The sequence below is a fragment of the Anabrus simplex genome, chromosome 3 (assembly GCF_040414725.1).
Source record: "Anabrus simplex isolate iqAnaSimp1 chromosome 3, ASM4041472v1, whole genome shotgun sequence".
Lineage (NCBI taxonomy): Eukaryota > Metazoa > Arthropoda > Insecta > Orthoptera > Tettigoniidae > Anabrus > Anabrus simplex.
The window spans coordinates 500,128,969-500,143,160 of NC_090267.1; the positions used below are offsets into that span (position 1 = coordinate 500,128,969).

At 42.1% G+C, this 14,192-nt stretch overlaps 1 protein-coding gene across 1 annotated transcript in view; it reads right to left on the minus strand.

The window, feature by feature from the left end:
- LOC136867479 (uncharacterized) overlaps window positions 1-14,192 on the minus strand; it is a 1,202,473-nt gene that overhangs the window by 163,998 nt on the left and 1,024,283 nt on the right. The gene's annotated exons all lie outside the window — the stretch shown is intronic.

The following is a 14,192-nucleotide window of genomic DNA, read 5'->3' on the forward strand; positions in this document are numbered from 1 at the left end:
CAGCATAGGATCTTCACGTTGATAATTTTCAATATCCCTAAACAACATGAGGGCATCAGTTAGAATGGGATTTACACCCTGAGGTATGGAATCGGGAAGAAAAGAACTATCTTCCAACTAGGAGGTCTCCACATCATTAGAAAACATACGGCTTAGTCCGTCCGCCACAACATTTTCAGTCCCTCTGATATGCCTAACATCAAACTGGAAGGCAGAAAACCTGATGGCCCAGCGGGCTATGCGACCAGTACGACGCGGCCTCGCTAAGACCCAACTTAAGGCTTGGTTATCTGTTTCCAAGTCGAACTTGACGTATTCCAGATAGAGGCGGAACTTCTCTAGTACAAATAAAACTGCCAAACCCTCAAGTTCATAGATGCAATACTTGGCTTCTTGAGCTGATAATGTCCTAGATGTATAGGCGATGGGTGGCCTTCCGAGTTCAGATTCTTGAAGAAGCATTGCAGCCACCGCCGACGACGACGCGTCGGTTTGAACGATGAATTTCTTCGATAAATCCGGCATAGCAAGAACAGGGGCATTACAAAGAGCTAATTTCAGGTCTTCGAAAGCGGCTTGTTGAGAAGGCCCCCACTCAAATTTGACGCCCTTCCTACGAAGTAAGTTCAAGGGCGCCGCTCTGTTAGCGAAGTTAGGAATAAACTTCCTGAAGAAATTCCCCATGCCTATGAACTTGGCAATACCTTTGATGTTCTTTCGAGGTTTGAAATCACGGATGGTCTGTGTTCTAGAATGATCAATGGAAACGCAATCGGGCGACACAATATGCCCTAGAAATGACATGGAAGTCTTAGCGAAAGCAACCTTAGATAACTTCACAGGTAACCTTGCCTTGCGAAGGCGACTGAAGACCTCTTTCAGATGATCAAGGTGTTCTTCAAAGGTCTCAGAAAATACGACATCATCAAGATAATGGTATAAGTATTCAGACTTGATGTCGGAGAAGACCCTATCTGGTAAGCACAGCTGCTCCCGTGGGGAGTGCGAAAAGCACGCGGTTGTACTCATACAAGTTCCAATCCGTGGCAAAAGCTGTGAGATGTTTGGATTCCTCAGCTAGAGGGATCTGGTTATACACCTGATTAAGGTCCAAGATGGTGAAGAACTTAGCCTTCCGAAACCATGAAAAACAAGAGTGAAGGTCGGAAAGGGGCACAGATTGTAACCCCACCTTCCGATTTAACACCCTATAGTCAATCACAGGCCTGAAGCCACCTTGGGGTTTCGGAAATAGGAAAATAGGCGATGAATACGCCGACTTAGAGGGTCGAATTATACCATCTTTTAGCATTTGCTCGATGATCCCCTTAAGAGCCTTCATTTTAGCGGAGATAACCTATAAGGTGGAAATCTAACTGGAATCGAATCCGTAACCTCAATTTTGTATTCGATAAGGTCAGTAACACCAAGAGTATCGGAGAAAACATCTGGAAACGACTGACACAACTTACGAATACTCTCAGCCTGCTTCCTCAGGTAGATGTCTAAGGTCAAACAACATCTCATCCTGGGTAGGCGAAACAGATGAACATGACATAGAATTACATTTAAGGAAAGGAATTTTACAATTACTAGCAAATTTGAATGTGCACGACTTGCTCTGAATGTCGAGCACTAAACCAGTAAAAGACATGAAGTCCGCTCCCAATATAATGGGGCAAGACAAATGCTTAGCCACGAATAGTTTTACTTTCCAAGTGAAATTAGAAATGCGAATTTTGGCAAGGATGAAACCTAAAATTTCCACGGGAGAGGAGTTAGACGAAACATATTGAATCAAAGACGAACAATAATTGGGAAATTTACAGACAGACTTTAATTTAGAGTACCATTCAGCCGAAATAATAGAACAAACGCTCCCAGAGTCTAATAGAGCAGTTAGCGGTTCATTATTTAATTCAATTTTCAGAAAAGGAACCAGTGCGGGGGTCTCCGCCGCAATCCTAAGACACTCTTTGGGACCTTCGAATGATAAATTAGGAGAGCCCTGCCTTTTCCCTGAGCTTTCGTCGGGTTAACAGGGGCTGAGCCTAAAAAAGGTGAACACGCCGACTCAGCCGATGCCACTAGTCACTTTTGATTATTTAGGTTGTTGGAAGTTGCACCAGAAGTTGAACAGCAGGGGGTGCTATTAGCATTAGGGCAATTCTTGGCAATATATGATAAAGAACCGCATTTAAAACAGCCTTGGGATGACCCTGCTCCGTTCTTTGTCCCGCTGGATTTAATCAATGGACACTTGTTCCGAAGATGATCTGCTGACCCAGAAGTATAACATTTGCGAGTTATGGAAGTTCGGCGAGGTGGAGCCCGAAAATAACTCGAAGACGAGGAGGTCTTATTGTCACAAGATTTAATGTGCGGCGTAGAGGTGTACCTTCGCGAAACGTAAGGTGTCGGCATACCTAACTCCTTCGGCTTAGACAGCCATAGCTTCTAACTCAGCAAAAGTTTGCGGACGCGACGCGAAACACAAATATGACCTGTAGGGTGGTGAAATTTCTTCCACAATGGCCTGTGCAATTTGGTCTTCTGGGGAATGAAGAGCAAATACCCTTGTGTAGAACTTAATGTCTTGTATGAAGTCGGCAAGATTTTCATCCAGTCGCTGTATTCGGTAAAAGTACTTCTGTATTAGAGAGGACATTGTCCTGGCCGGAATGAAATTAGCTAGCAGATGAGCGTGGAATTCTGATCACTTACTTCAAAAAAACTAACTACAGATGCTAGCTCAGTAGTGTTGTCAGTGATAGTGGAGAGAGCCTCATCAATATCTTTCTCTCCCAAGGTTGGGATACTAATTGGCAATCCAAGGGGTTCTTCAAGCTTGGTGGTATCGGCCGCAAACGTACCTCCAGATTGAACACTTCTAATAGCTAATTCATAAATCAATTCGTCCTTGCGCAAGTAGCCGGGATGGAGGACTTCGCGAGGGCCGGACATGATGACAGAAACTTTACAAATTCAGAAAATAGGAAAGAAAAAATTCCAGCGACAGAGGAAATTGTTAGAGTACAAGTCAAATCGAATGTTTAGCCGTCAAAAGGGGCTAAATTAAGACCCATTCAACCACGCTCTGCTACCACTTATTACCGTGATTGGTGGATCAGCAGAGGTGAAAGAAGGTGCCGGGATGAATGGGTCTAACTACGGAGTCAAATTTAAAATTTTAACAAACGTTATATTTTTTCTTTTGTAAAAATTACAGCAAATAACAAAATCACAGGTACTAGTAGCAAAAGACAAGTCTAGTTAAGACACGATTGTTTGTATAAACAGAACTTGTACTTTAAGTCCTCATTTAACACTAATTTTTACAAAGATCACCATGTTATGTAAGGGCAGAACACCCCTCAATACATGGAGTACTAGCTCCGTAATTTACAATGTCAGGTCTCCTAGAGGCACTTTTACAATACTTGAAAAGACCAGACACGCTCTCAGTTTTTCAAGCCTAGTCAAGGCAACACCAAAAATATCTTACACTTTCTGGCCTTACATGGCCCAGCTTACAAATTGAAACAGGGGTATCTCGTACCCAACCTACAGGGCCTTCGAGTAAAAGAAATAACCGTTAAATAAATGTCCCAAACAGAAAGCAAGCAGGCGGATACTTGCACTCCTCTATGTATCTTCCTAAAACCTAACGGGCACAAGGCCGATGAAAAAGGGGCTATTCCCAAACTATGGAGGTGACCCGTATAAGAAAGAAATTTTAAAACATTAAGGAAGAGAAGAAAATCAGTTACCAAAACGTAGTCACCTCAAACCAAAATGAAGGGGAGCTCAAGAGGGTAAATCACTCTCTATCCCCGAATTACAGTTACAGATTTTATTAAGTTTTTACATAAACCGGCAGAGAATTACATGTTTAGAAGAGTAGATTACATTGTAAAGGTTTCGGACCTTTCTCGCGGGTTAAACTGCTGAGCTAGCAAGAAATAAAGATGTTAAAAGGCCATTACCTTGCTATATACCTGCTGGCTGACGAAAGAGGCACCACCCGCCTCCTGCTTCAGATCCACATACTTAGTTAGATGTTGATCAAGTGGCCAAGAGACGTAAAAATCAGCAGTTTATAAACCCTCGTGGAAAGTTCGAGACCTTTCATGATTAAAACAGCCACACCCTCTCAATTTAATTGGCTAGCTTAAAGTTACACACCAAAATCGAAGCAGAAGCCTGTGATTGGTAGGAAATTAATTACAGAAATTCTGGATTGTCTAAATTCAAAACTGGCGGAAGGAAAAGCTAAATATTGCCAACCCACAAGAGAATGAAGGAAATTTAGTAAAGAAAAACTTATGAGGACAAAATTTCTTCAAAAATGTTTCTTCATTTCGCACCAGAGTGCATGATCATAGTTCTTTTGTAGAGACATCTATGAGAGAATGTCTACACTTCTTGAAGAACGGAAAACAAAACAAGTTTAAATACACACGTACTGGCAACTTCATAATCACAAAATTAAGGTAGTGACATCTACTGAGCAAAAGTTTAAGGAGGTCTAGTTTTAAGTCCAGTGTTTCTCCTATAGAGGAGGTCTTATTGTCGCAAGATTTAATGTGCGGCGTAGAGGTGTACCTTCTGGTACAATAATAATAATAATAATAATAATAATAATAATAATAATAATAATAATAATAATAATAATAACGTCAAATGGGAAATTTATGGATAAGATATCAAAACCTATTAAAATAAACACAGGAATGTGGCAAGACGACGGTTTGTCACCCCTTCTATTTAACTGTGTTCTAGAGAAAATTGTAAGAATTTGGAATGTAAAGCTTAAAGAACATAACATTTCGCCGGTAACTTAGGGGCGAAAAAACGAAGGCATTGAAGTAAATTGCCTATCGTTTGCAGACGATTTTGCTATATTGTCAGAAAACCTAACGAGTGCAATAACACAAATCAATCTCTTAGAAGAAATAGCCAACAAGACAGGTTTGAAAATCTCCGTAGGAAAAACAAAATTTATTACAAACATCAAGAATGCTCCAAAGTTTTTGGCAACAGATATTGGTCCAGTGGAAAGAGTAACGACATTCAAATATCTGGGAGAAATAATTCAAGAAAATGGTTTAGACAAGTCTGCAGTAGAAAAAAGAGTACAAAAGATGGAAAGAGCATATGGTATCACAAAGAATATTTATAACAAAAAGTGTCTATCGAAGAATCTTAAAATAAGGCACTATACTACAGTGGTGAAACCGGAATGCTTATATGCAAGTGAATGCCTGGTACTAAATTATAGATTAGATAAACTTGAGGTACTAGAAAGGAGAATCATGAGAAAAATCTTAGGCCCTGTTAAAACAACTTTGGAAATTAAGATCTAATGATGAAATATAAGGAACAAAGAAAACATAACAGAAACCATAAGAAAAAGGTGATTGCAATTTTCCGGACAATTTTACGGAATGGATGATTCCAAATTAACAAAAAGGATTTTCAAGTACCTTTGGGACAAAAAGGCAACAACTAGCTGGATTCAAGAAGTAAAGAAAGTATTTAGAAATAATTAACATAAGAGAAGAAGAAATTATGGACAGAGAAATTTTTAGAAAGAGGCTAGTAAGTATGGGAGGAATCCAAGGAAGATTGAACAAGAAGCCTGGTGCGAAGTGGTCTGAGGACAGAAAGAAACAGCATAGTGAAAGGGTGAAAGAATATTGGAAGGAGCGGAAGAGAAAACAACAAAGTATGAAGAACTGAACTGAAATTGGCAAGTGATCCTTAGCAGGCCTCATCGGAAATAATAATAATAATAATAATAATAATAATAATAATAATAATAATAATAATAATAATAATAATAATAATTGTTCGCAGCGAGCGCAGTGGCAGCGCGTATTAACGGACTACGGCTATGGAACCAGGCATTGCAATCGAAAGATGAGTGGGTTCGAACCCCACACTCGGTTGTCCTAAGAATGGATTTCTACGGTTTTCTATTTTCACTTCCAGGCAAATGCTGGACAGTCCCTATTCATAGACCGCACATGTTTCCTTCCATCTTCTTACCCAATTTCATTCACCATTATTCATTTCATTTTCATTAGATCCTAAGCTTAGTTTGGCGTCAGGAAGGGCAACCAGCCGTAAAAATGCATGGCATATAATTTCATCTCACTTCATCCCCAGCCCAGTATCAGCAAACTCGACTGAGGACGCCAGACTGGGGTATTTGAGCACTTTGAAATACCATCTTAATGAACCGGGACCAAATCCACCAAATTGGGTTCGGAAAACCAGCGTTCACCTGTTCGAGCAACTGAACCTGGCACTAATTTCTTTCACATCGTACCGACACTGACATGTCTTACGCTGACTGTGGGACAAAAGACGGCTAAGGGTGCAGCCCCTGCATTTTCATGGTGTGAAAATGGGAAATCTTCAGGTTTCGAATTCACTGTCTCCCCAAAACAAGCTGACAGCTATGTGACTCAAACTACGGAATGGTTTCTTATAGTACGATCGGTTATTAACGGCTTTGTATAATACTGTTCCCATATTTTCCAAAAAATCGTAGTGTCCTGGGGAATAACTGATTTTACTACATTTTCTTCTTCTTTTTCTACCGCTTTTCCCACAACTGTGGGGTCGCGGGTGCGAACTGTGTCGCACACGTGGATTTGACCCTGTTTTATGGCCGGATGCCCTTCCTGAGCCAACCCTATATGGAGCGATGTAATCTGTATTGCATGTTTCTGTGGTGGTTGGTAGTATACTGTGTTGTCTGAATATGAAGAGGAAAGTGTTGGAACAAACATAAATACCCAGTTCCCGGGTGACAATAATTAAACAGACGCGATTAAAATCCCCGAACCTGTCGGGAATCGAACCCGAGACCCTCTTAACCGAAGGCCTCAACGCTGACCATTCAGCACGCTAAGTGATTAAGGAAAACATTAGGTCCCACTCCTTGGCTGAATGGTCAGCCTTGAGGCCTTCGGTTCAGAGGGTCCCTGCCGGATTTTTTAAATTTTTTTGCTAGTGGCTTTACGTCGCACCGACACAGATAGATCTTAAGGCGACGATGGGATAGGAAAGGCCTAGGAGTTGGAAGGAAGCGACCGTGGCCTTAAATAAGGCATAGACCCAGCATTTGCCTGGTGTGAAAATGGGAAACAATGGAAAGCCATCTTCAGGGCTGCCGATAGTGGGATTCGAACCCACTATCTCCCGGATGCAAGCAAACAGCTGCGCGCCCCTAACCGCACGGCCAACTCGCACGGTCGGGAGATTTTAAACGCGTCTCATTCATTATTCTGGCTCGGGGACTACCAGTGGCGGCTGGTGCAGAAAATCAGTTGTGTGCTGTAATCCACCCCACCTAAAATAAATAAAAGTATTTACTGTAGAAACACATGCGGTTTTAAAGAGGCTCTCCATTGAGTTTTCCATACTGAACAAATGCGTAGATAACCCCAACATATATACACATTCCTCATACAAAATTAATTAAACACAGAAAAACACCTGCAATGACAAAACATTCACGAACTCAGAAGCACTTGGTGCGAGCGCGCAAAAACAAGGACTTCTCAATGTTACCAAAATCATTGAAATAAAACCAGCAACGACGTAATGCAGAATCACGTGTTATGTTGTTATAGTGAAATTTATAAACTAGACATTTTGTAATTAAAGGAAATTGCAATATTACGTCTTTATCTTGACAACGTAAAAAGTGCAATTTGTATAGTTCATCGATTTAAAAATGTGGTTATGGAATAGGCAGGTTGGGAGTGTTAAAGGACCTGGCAGGAACAGCTGATGTCTTTCTCTATAGTATTTTGTTTTCCCGTTTGCTTTGAGCGATCCCCTCTTAAATACTACCGCTGAGTCAAGTGGGTGATATCTGCCACGTTCTCATTTCGGTTGAAATGCAAGTGTGACCAGTGCTGCCTCTCTGTGAAGTGATGTCTTGGCTATTGTTTCCACAGCACATCGGAAAAGTTGGGCATGCATGCGCAAAAGGCAGAGTTCCTGCTTTCTGGCAAGAACTTAGAAATTTTCGCTGAGCTGTGATCAGCACAGCACCCGGCGTAGAGCGCATGACTACTTACCTGCTTGTGGAGGGAGCTGAATGATTTCCTGTTCTTTGGCTGACATCTTTCTCAATGCACTATATTTGATCGTAGATAATATTACTAAAGTAATTTTTCTAATAGACAATGTGCTGCAGCACTTCACGTAAGATACACCGCTCCTCGGAACGACTGATATGACGTCACTGACGGTACAGTTTCTATTTCAACTCGCTCTATTTATACAAATCCAGAGCCGCAGCATCTTTGGCGACCAAGGCCTACGGTAATGACTAATGTGACGTCACTTCCGCCACACATTTCACCGTATTACATTACACAAATTTTTGGGTGACCCCCAGCCATATGACATATTTATGTCTAAGAGAAGTAAGGAAAACTCTAGAGTCAGATTTATAACAAAAATATCGAGACCTTGAAATGGGGAAATGTAGATGGAATGTACGTAATTAAACATGTTAAGCCTTTCTTCTGTCATCCTGCTCTTTATTAGATCTGTGGTAGGGTTCAAGGAAACAAGTAAAGGGTGCGAATTATGGACCACAATGTACCTGTGAAGGTGTCAACGTGTGGCGTGTCTCTGTCCCCGAGTGGGGGAGGGGGAGGGGTGCGACAGCTTGTATTCGGCAAGGAAATAGCAACCTGCACGACTTGACAGGGCGATTCCGTAACGTTCTGTTGCTCTTCCCTGCCACTTTCAACATCTTCTTATCTACGGCAAACGGCAATGCTGTATTCTCTGTGGCTACCGAACGTTCTGATTAAATGTGGCTTCCTATGTAATACAAATTCTTTGGAAACCGAGTATGTTCTAAACATATTGAATTTCAGAATGCACAAACTTTTCTCATATCGATCATACGGTCCAAAAACAGAATTCTCTTTCGCTTTATATAAGGAACATAGATATTGGCAGTAGTATAATTGGACAGTTCTGCGGCACCTCCGCCGCCGCACGCCTCCGCCCGCCTCCTCCTCCGCCGCCGCCTCCGCCTCCGCCGCCGCCGCCCGCGGGAAATTTGAATTTTGGCGGGAAATTTGAATTTTGGCGCGAGATTTGAATTTGTAAACAAAGCCACGTGCTTTTTGACAGCTGTCATCGACAACAACGCATCGCTAACCTCACTGCTGCCATCTTGACGGGCCTAAACCTCACTAGTGCCAACTTAACCTAACTAGCGTGAGGTAAACAAAGCCACGTGTTTTTGACAGCCACGTGCTTTTTGACAGACAACAACGCATCGCTAACCTCAGTACTGCCATCTTGACGGGCCTAAACCTCAGTAGTGCCAACTTAAACTAGCGCGAGGTAAACAAAGCCACGTGCTTTTTGACAGCCACGTGCTTTTTGACAGATTTGTAAACAAAGCCACGTGCTTTTTGACAGACAACAACGCATCGCAAACCTCAGTACTGCCATCTTGACGGGCCTAAACCTCAGTAGTGCCAACTTAACCTAACTAGCATGAGGTAAACAAAGCCACGTGTTTTTTGACAGCCACGTGCTTTTTGACAGATTTGTAAACAAAGCCACGTGCTTTTTGACAGACAACAACGCATCGCTAACCTCAGTACTGCCATCTTGACGGGACTAAACCTCAGTAGTACCAACTTAACCTAACTAGCGCGAGATAAACAAAGCCACGTGCTTTTTGACAGCCACGTGCTTTTTTGACAGCTGTCATCCGCCATCTTTGAGCACCGTGCTGCCCTCTTTCGTCACCTGTCATCGGCAGTGCTGCCATCTTGACGGGCCTAAACCTTAGTGCTACCAACTTAACCTCACTAGCTCGAGATAAACAAATCCACGTGCATTTTGACAGCCACGTGCTTTTTTGATAGCTGTCATCCGCCATCTTTAATCTATAGAGCACAGTGCTGCCCTCTTTAGCTACTTACCTTTGAAATGTGGTGGCGGATAATTTGAAAAATGCTTTTCGACAAGCAGCCATCTTTAATCCAGAGAGAACAGTGCTACCCTCTATGTGGTGGCGGCAAATTGAAAAATTCCACGTGCTCTTGTTTGAAAACAAGCTCACGTGCTTTTTGACAGCTGCCATCTGCCATCTTTGAGCACAGTGCTGCCCTCTTTAGTTTGAAATGTGGTAGCGGTAAATTCCACGTGCTCTTGTTTGGAAACAAAGCCATGTGCTTTTTTGACAGCTGTCATCCGCCATCTTTAATCAACAGAGCACCGTGCTGCTATCATGCGGGCAATTTCATCACCTATCACCCGCCATCTTTAATCTACAGAACACCGTGCTGCCCTCTTTATGGCTACTACCTTAAGCATGTAGTAGCGGGCAATTTGAAAAGTTCTGTTAGCTATCATCCACCATCTTTAATCAAGAGAGCACCGTGCTGCCATCTTTAGTTGAAATGTGGTGGCGGCAAATTCCACGTGCTCTTGTTTGGAAACAAAGCCATGTGCTTTTTTGACAGCTGTCATCCGCCATCTTTAATCAACAGAGCACCGTGCTGCTATCATGCGGGCAATTTCATCACCTATCACCCGCCATCTTTAATCTACAGAACACCGTGCTGCCCTCTTTATGGCAACTACCTTAAGCATGTAGTAGCGGGCAATTTGAAGAGTTCTGTTAGCTATCATCCACCATCTTTAATCAAGAGAGAACCGTGCTGCCATCTTTAGCTAGATACCTTTGAAATGTGGAGGCGGCAAATTGAAAAATTCCACGTGCTCTTGTTTGGAAACAAACTCACGTGCTTTTTTGACAGCTACCATCCGCCATCTTTAATCAACAGAGCATAGTGCTGCCCTCTTTAGTTTGAAATGTGGTGGCGGCAAATTCCACATGCTCTTGTTTGGTAAACATAGCCACGTGCTTTTTTGACAGTTATCATCCGCCATCTTTAATCCAGAGAGCATCGTGCTGCCCTCTTTATCGCAGTAGATGTAAATTCGTCACCTGTCATACGCAGTGCTGCTATCTTTAGCTAGATACCTTTGAAATGTGGTGGTGGATAATTTAAAAAGAAAAATTCTACAGCAGTCCTCTCTCGACGCTAATTGCATAAGATGGCGGCTATACATGACTCCTTAAGGGTGCTTACACAAGATGTCTGCTATACACAGGTTCTTATGAGACGCCCTTGGGATGCTTGCGCAAGATGGTGGTTATACAAGGCTCCTTATGAGACGCCCTAGTGATGCTTGCGCAAGATGGCGGTTGCTCTTATGAGGCGGCTTAAGGGTCCTTGCATAAGATGACTAGAGACGCCCTAAGGATGCTTGCGCAAAATGGCGGACGCAAGATGGCGGCTATACACGACTCCTTATGAGACGCCTTAAGGGTGCTTGCGCAAGATGGCTGCGGCTCTTAGCTTAGAGGCTAACGTGTCATGCTAGTTCGATTCATTAAATTTGGGGCTTAAATGCAAAATGTTAAATATCTCGAAAACGGTGCATCGTAGAGCAAAACGGACAAAATTTTTCCGCCCAATACCTCGGTTCGCAGTACGAGAAACATGATAGCATAAGTCTAATGATGAGATCGACGGTTCGGTTCCTACTTAGGCCCTATGGCATTCACTCTGTTTTAGCTTGTATTGAAGCAAGTCTTCGTAACATGATCAGGTCTAGCTATGGTAGAGAGTATAACGTGCCGTGCAGGTTCGATTCATTAAATTTAGGGCTTAAATGCAAAATGTTAAATATCTCGAAAACGGATAAAATTTTTCTACCTGATACTTAGGTTTGCAGTATCAGGAGCATAAGAAAAACATAGTCTAATGATGAGATCGACGGTTCGATCCCTACTTAGGCCCTTTGGCATTGGCAGCTATCTAATTCTACAAGATGGCGGCTATACATAGCTTCTTATGAGACAGCTTAAGAGCGCTTGCACAAGATGGCTGCTGCTCTTATGAGACGCCCTAGGGGTGCTTGCGCAAGGTAGCAGTGACAAGACGGTGACTATACACAGCTGCTTATGATACGGCCTAGAGGTGCTCACACAAGATGGTGGCTGCTCTGATGAAGAAAGTTAGCTTTGCATCGTGCAGGTATCTTTACAGAGCACTAAACCTCATACCTTTGAAATGTAGTGGCAGGTAATTTGAAAAATTCGACGTGCTTTTTCATAAGCTGTTAAGGCCTCCTCTTATGTCAAGGCATAGCTCTATCGAACGAGTTTAAACCTGCATCGGGATAGCTAGAGTAAGCGCGTGCTGCAGTGATGACGTCATTATGCATGTTTAGACTTGCAAATCACAGAAGAAACGTAACAAGGCTGGAATCGAAAACTGCACTCTATGCTGTTAACTTTATCATGTGATCGAAACATTGATTGAAGTATTTAGAACACGCAATAAGTAGAACCAAACACTGTACTCGATACAACATGTGTTTAGAAAATGTCAGGGGATATCTTTGTTCTAAGAAGATTAGTTTACCGCACATTCCTTGGCTAAAGGGCTAATGGGCTAAAGGGCTAATGGGCTAAAGGGCTAATGGGCTAAAGGGCTAAAGGGCTAAAGGTGCAACAACCTCGTCGATCGCTATCAGCAAGAACGCTTGTACTTTGTAGAAAATTAATCTTTATTTGTAAATGGTTTCATGTTCAGAACAAGGAATGGAACCTAGGGGTTACGTCTTACCTAATAAAATCCCCGAGGTGCGATGAGTTACGTTTTTCGAACTAGTGTTCGGAACACTGAACTTTTCAAGATGATAGCAGAGAGTTTAGCAATGTTCTGTTGTTGGATTTTAAATTCCGCGCTACAACATGCATAAGGTGGTAGCCCTTGAGGTTTACCGCCGTAAAGATGGCAAGAGTGAGGTTAGCAATGTTCCGTTGTTGGATTTTAAATTCCGCGCTATAACATGCATAAGGTGGCAGCCTTAAGGTTTACCGCCGTCAAGATGGCAGCAGTGAGGTTAGCGACGCTCTATTGTCCTTCAAAGTGAGGTTAGGGTTCGTCAAGAAGACAGCTGTCAAAAAAGCACGTGGCTATGTTTACCAAACAAGAGCACGTGGCTGTGACGTCACGGTCACGTAATCAATCTTTAGCTCGACGTCGTTAAGAGCAGTATTAGGATTAGCTATTCTTAAAAGTCTTGGGAACAGAGCAGCAGTATGAATACCATGTTTCAAAGCGTGTACACATCACCTATCGATTTTACATGCATCGACCATCGTACTAAACTTTATCCGCTAGATCGTGCTGCTATCTTATTATAACCTATACCCATAAAATTAAAGTACAATTAATAGCCATGTTTCAAAGCGTGTACACATCACCTATCGAATTTGCATGCATCGACTCTCGTACTAAACTTCTTCCGCTAGATTGTGCTGCTATCTTAGCATAACCTATACGCGTGTCCTTAAGGTACAAAGAATAGCCATGTTTCAAAGCGTGTACACATTACCTATCGTCTTTGCATGCAACAAATATCGTACTAAACTTCTTCCGCTAGGTTGTGCTGCTATCTTAGCATAACTTATACACATGAACTTAAAGTATAAAGAATAGCCATGTTTCAAAGCGGGTACACATTACTTATTGATTTTGCATGCGTCAAATATCGTACTAAATTTCTTCCGCTAGATTGTGCTGCTATCTTAGCATAACCTATACCCATGAACTTAAAGTACAATGAATCGTCATGTTTCAAAGCGTGTACACATCAACTATCGAATTTGCATGTATCGACTCTCGTACTAAACTTCTGCAGGTAGATTGTGCTGCTATCTCGGCATAACTAAGACGCATGAACTTAAAGAACAAAGAATAGCTATGTCTCAAAACGTGTACACATTACCTATCGATTTTGCAAGCATCGACTCTCGTACTAAACTTCTTCCGCTAGATTGTGCTGCTATCTTAGCGTAACCTATACGCATGACCTTAAGGTACAAAGAATAGCCATGTTTCAAAGCGTGTACACATTACTTATTGATTTTGCATGCAACAAATCTCGTACTAAATTTATTCCGCTAGATTGTGCTGCTATCTTAGCATAACCTATACCAATGAACTTAAAGTACAATGATTAGTCATGTTTCAAAGCGTGTACACATCAACTATCGAATTTGCATGTATCGACTCTCGTACTAAACTTCTGCAAGTAGATTGTGCTGCTAT